Genomic DNA, 6000 nt, shown 5'->3' with positions numbered 1-6000 from the left:
GTTACTGTGAATTGCAGTCTAATCTTCTCGTTCTGTCACTTGGTCCAGTTTCTTAAAATGTGGCTGCAAAACAAGGTATACTACATTAATATAAATAATACATTACATTATTTTATGATAGTAATTACCTTACATTACTAAAATTAAAACCAAAATCATTAAGAATAATTTTTACTTCTAACCATCTGGAAAACAATATCACTAATTAATTTTTTGAAAAATGTTCCTAGTTTTGTTCTTCCTTTCTCAGTTATCACTACTCTTGAGAGATCGATTACGCTAAGTTTCACCAAAGTGTGGTGATTTAGATATTCTGGTCGGCATTAAGAAAATTTCATCACACAAATTTGTTTCAAATGTAAATTTTTAAAATGAATTCTAGGCAAGTAAATTAAAAAGTTTCTTTTTTATTAAACAGGAATGGGGTGCAGGTGTTCCATTTCAAGTTTCAGAAAATATTAACAAGCTTTTTTTGCAGTTTTGATTATTTTGTTAAAATATATCTAGAATAATTAACTTTTTTAAACTGTTTGATGGGGTGCCCTTCCATAAAAATAAACACTGGTACTGCTGCTGTTGTGATGAACAATTGATAGAAATGCTACAAACTTGTAAACTAAGGAGCTTGTTAACATTATCTGTTTTTTAACAAGATATGAAAAGACAGTTGTTAAGAGTATGGAAAAAATAAATTTTATTTAATATTTAATGACCAACAATTACTAATTTTATGTAACTTTAATAATTAAAGGAAATGGGGGAGTTTTGAATATGTCCCTGAACATTTTTTTTAAAAACACATATTTTGGAAATAGGTCTTTTATTACTTGCTCTTTAAGAGAAAAACAAAATCTGATGTATACAGCACATGACTTCCTTGTATGCCTATTAAATTACATATACACATTTTTTAAAATGAAAAGTACATAAAATTTTATTTCATTAATAACTTATATTTTTTTATTGTAAAATTTTTTTAATAAATCAATGTATTTAAATTAAAAAAGAAAAAAAGAAGATTTAACACATTGGATTTGAACCGATGTGTTCCCCTTTGTAAGATCCAAATATTTCATTAATTAAACTTTTATTTGTTTATAACTTTGGAATCAATGAAAATAAATACCACTTATGATATATTGTTGAAAAGCTCTCAGTGAGGACTTATAATTGCAGTTAAGAAAAAGTCCAAATTCCAATTTTTTTTTGTATTTTGGGCTTTTTTGAAATTTTGGTCCTGTCGATTGTAATCAAAAGAGAAGGTGCACAACTAGATGTTACAATATAGTAGTAACATGTGTTTAAAAACATTGGTTTAAATGTAGTAGTATCTATTTTTAATTTAAGGGAACTACACATTAAAGATGCCAAGGACAAAACTCTATATTATCAAGCTTTTCCCTGGATTTAGAAGACTTTTTATAATTAATGTTAGAATACGGTTATTTGAATTTTTGTTGTTTATGGTTGGTAAGAAAGCAAAGTGACTTAGGTAAAAGTCTTGCGATTCACAATGGCTTTTACTTTTCATTGAAAGTATAATACATCTTGAATCTTACATAATTTTAACTGAAGCTTCTACAATATGCCATTAAGTTTTTTACTTGTTCCTGAAGTAATAATAATGCCTTTCTGAAAAAATGGTAGGAAAAAAGTAATGTTTGGATATGGCATTATTTCTATTTTTTGTTAAGTAGAGCAATGCATGGGTTCCAACTCTGTGAATAAGTTTATTCTGCTGTGTGGAAGAATACATTTAAAAACAATGGTTTGAATGTCAAGTTTTAATTTTTTTTAAGTTAATGTATTTTATAAAAAATATAAATAGTTAATTTTTGAACATAGTTGTAGTGGGGGAGGAGGATCAACAATTTATAGCCACTATTAAATTTCTTGCTTCTGGTAGGTTAAATACACTTTAAAAAAAAAGGTGGAGTTAAACTCTATGACACTTCCAGGTTTTTGTTTTTAGCTCCTTGAACAAGAACAATTTTTATTGTTGTTAGAGGGAATAGACATCAAAGAACTAAGATGTTTAAACCCCCTGGTCACTTTTCACATAATTTGTGTTTTTGTACCTGCTACAATTTGTTTTGAAGATGAATAATTAAAATATTGTAATTTAACATTTTTTCACATGTTCACCACGGAGACCATCTTCCTATGTGATTTCAAAGCCTTAGCAAAAAAAACTGCTCATAGTTTCTGTTACTCAGATCACAAAGTATTGGGGATGTTTGATAATAATTTTCACTAACTTATACTTTATAATTAATATTACGTAATCAGACAATGAGTAAAATAACCCAATTAATATTACCCTATGGTGTTCAGGAAGATATAAGTTCTAAATATTAAAGTAATTTTTAAGTCATCAGCAAAACATGAGATTATCTCAGATGAACAAACAAACTCTTGTGTCTTTATACAATAATATAATGTAGAATTAGATAAGAGAAAGTCCCTATTTCACTAAGCTCTCTATGAGAGCAATGTTTTTAATATGTATCTCTATCTTTCTTCTGGAAAATTCTGGGTTAGGATTATTCTCAAGTTCATAAAATTCACTCATTAATAAATTCATAAATTTATTAATGATCACTACAAAACACTTGAAAAAGAAACAAAAGGAAAAATTAATAAATCAGTGTACGTAACATACATTAAGTATTTATCTATAAAAATGTCTATAGTAACTTAAATACAAACAATAATATTCAATAACTAATAGACAAATAATAACAGTAACCGAGACAGAATATCAAATAAATTTTAGACTTTGGCCAAAAATTCATAATGGAATTAACAAGCAACCATTAACTATTATTAGATTTTGAACTTAAAAAATGTACTATATTTTAGCTTTAATGCAATAATTCTTTAAAGGGGGTAAACAGAGGAAAAGTAAAAATCTATAAAACAGAGAATGAAATATGAGGGTTTGCTAGCCTACTGAATTTTTTTTTAGATGTATATTCATAAATCTCTTATGTTAATAACACCATTTATTTGGATAGTTAATAACATATACAAGAAGCGATTATTAAATAATGAAACTGTGTTACAACTTCTTAAGTGAGAACTAATTGTAAGCTCTTTTGACTAGAGACCTTGGCCATATCTGAACCTGGACAATAACAATCCTCCTGACTGCTTGATTTCTGAGTTATGGTGCAGAATGAGTTATGGTGAGTTTGGTGCAGTTGTCTGCCAGAATAATACTAAGTTGAAAAGTTTAGCAATTAAGTCAGTTTGTTATTTTTAGTGAGTTAGGAAAAAATACCAATGGGATGTTTTTAAATGCTTAAGGGAAGACCCAGTTTTTATTGCATGTGTTTAAATGGGGGCAAAAGATTCAGTGAAGGATATCACAGCGTGGAAGATGATGATTACCCTAGGATGACCTTATATCTTAACAATGAAGAAAATGTATAACAACTGGACTGACTGCTTGTAAAGCTGGAAATATTGATGACAACACCAATCTGGGAAATTTTGCTCAAGGATCTCAATATCAAAAACACATTTCTGCCAAGCTGGTTCCTAGGTTTCTCCAGAACACAAAAAGTATGCTGCAGAACTTGATGCCAACCTCAACCTTGTAAAAAAAAATCATTACTTGTGATGAAACTTAGATCTTCCAGTATGATCCAAAGATGAAATAAGTTGAGGCCTTGGAAAACACCAGTACAATCAAAAAGTTATAATCTTGTCAGTGCAAATTCAAAGCCAATATGTAATTTTGGAAGAATGAGTTCCAGAAAGCACAACAATAAACCAGAATTATTATAATTACATTCTGCCAAAACAAAGTGGAATAATTAGAAAAGAGACAACAAAATTGTGAAATAACAGTTTCATTCTTCATCAGAACAATATCTCCTCATGTAGCACTTTCTGTGATGCAGTTTTTGGCTAACAAACACATTATCATACTGGAACAACTTCCTTCACTAGATTATGGCACCATGCAACTCTTTTCCATAAAATTAAATCTGTGCTTAAAGGAACACAGTTCCTTCAGTTAATGCAGTAAAGAAGAAAATTACATATATTAAAACTGACCAAAGGAACAAGAAGACCACAATTCTATGAGAGATGCGACTATATTGAAGGGAACATACATATAAAAAAAGATTATTATTATAATAAAAAGAAATATATATATGTATACAGATTAGCTGAAAAGGAACTTACATCCTCCCTCCAAACATTTTTTATAATTGTCTCATTATTTAATAAAAAGAAATATATATATGTATACAGATTAGCTGAAAAGGAACTTACACCCTCCCTCCAAACATTTTTTATAATTGTCTCATTATTTAATAAAAAGAAATATATATATGTATACAGATTAGCTGAAAAGGAACTTACACCCTCCCTCCAAACATTTTTTATAATTGAGTTTGTGGCATTTTCCTTACGCCAAGAGGCTACTTCACTGAACGTATATTTCACTCTTTGATTTTTGGGGTGGGGGCAACTCAAAAGTAATTAAATTGCACTATTATTTATTTAAATAAAATTATTTAAGGTTGTAAGTTTATTTAAAGTAAGTATTTGAAAAACTGTAATAATTAATTTATTCATTTTTAATAAACATAATGACATTTGTGGTTGCCATTTTGGTTTAAATAGTCAGAATTTAATTTTATTGATACCATTTTGCTTATCTTGCAAAGACCTTTAAAACAACAAATCACATGACCATATGTCCCATTTAGAATTTTTGAACCATCCCTGGTCTCTGACGACCCTGAATGCCAAATACATAAATATGGGGTTATTGAATTAGCCTCTCTGACTGGAGAAGATTTCCAAAGTGAGAATTGGGATACCTCAAGTAATAAAGAAGTTAAAGAGCAGCATACAAAGTTCTAGCTATCTGAAACAAACACATTGTTGGCCATCATTTTGACTGGACGATTAGAATTTAATTTTAACTGTATAATTTTTCTCATATCATCAAGCTCTTTTAAGTGATATATCAAATGACCGTTAGTCAAATTTGAAATTTTTAAGTTGCCCTCCATTCACCTGCCACTCAAAAATCAAAGAGTGAAATATATATTAACTGAAGTAGCTCCTCGGTATAGGTAAGAATGCCACAAATCACATCGTTTTCTTAATTATATAAAAGTTAGACAGGGTGTTACTTTTTAACCACTTAAAATTTATACTTTATACACACATACACTTTAGTATTAGCATAATTTTTTTTTTTTACTTTCCTATTACACACCTCCCACTCTTTTTTCCCAATTCATTCACTTGTTTATCTTTTTGTTTATTTTATTTTTTATCTTGTTTAAGAATTTTAGATTACTTTTATTCAATTTTGCATAATAAGGAATTGTTTGGTTATTTCATTTATTGTTTAGTTATCTTTGGTTCTATTGTTATAACACCAATATGGATTTGCTTTGTTGTCTGTGTAGCTATTAGTTTCTTATTTCTGATACTTTTATTCTTCTTATTTTTTTTTTTGTACTTATAAAATTATAAATTCTGTTCATCTTATGACTGCTGTTATATACTGCAACTTCAATATAGAATTATTAATCACAATCAGCATTTTTGTGATGCTAATCATGAAATGAGATTGAATTTGAGTAGCTATGAGAAATGGCTTTGTAAAATAAATGCAAACTGGACTTTTTAATTTAGTTGTTAACACTTTCAGCGCCATATGTATAGTTATTATACACAGTAAGACTTTTATGGGACCATGTGTATAGATATTATACAAATGAGACCCAGTTCACCAGACCAGCTCATTATCTTAAAAACTTTACCCTGGGCCCAAGCAAATTTTTTTCAAAAACAAGCAATATTGATGTAAGTTAAGTAGTTTGATGTACTTAAAATTACATTTTAATCAATTTAAGTCTAGTTTTAATGCGTGTATAAAATATATACATGTGGTCTGTGGAGAAAAATTGGTAAATGTCCACAAATATAGCAGGGTACTTGTAAATTTACGAACATAAGTATACT

At 28.5% G+C, this 6000-nt stretch overlaps 1 protein-coding gene across 1 annotated transcript in view; it reads right to left on the bottom strand.

Annotated features, from left to right (window-relative positions):
- Positions 1–6000, bottom strand: part of LOC142320432 (cyclin-L1) — a 106936-nt gene continuing 100936 nt past the window's right edge. Inside the window, exon 13 of the mRNA XM_075358753.1 lies at positions 1–63. The gene's annotated coding sequence lies outside the window, so the exon portion shown is untranslated. The remainder of the gene's footprint in view (positions 64–6000) is intronic.

The sequence above is a fragment of the Lycorma delicatula genome, chromosome 1 (genome assembly GCF_047948215.1).
Source record: "Lycorma delicatula isolate Av1 chromosome 1, ASM4794821v1, whole genome shotgun sequence".
NCBI lineage: Eukaryota > Metazoa > Arthropoda > Insecta > Hemiptera > Fulgoridae > Lycorma > Lycorma delicatula.
Note: the sequence above shows the minus strand (reverse complement) of the source record. Positions and strands in the feature narration are given on the sequence as shown.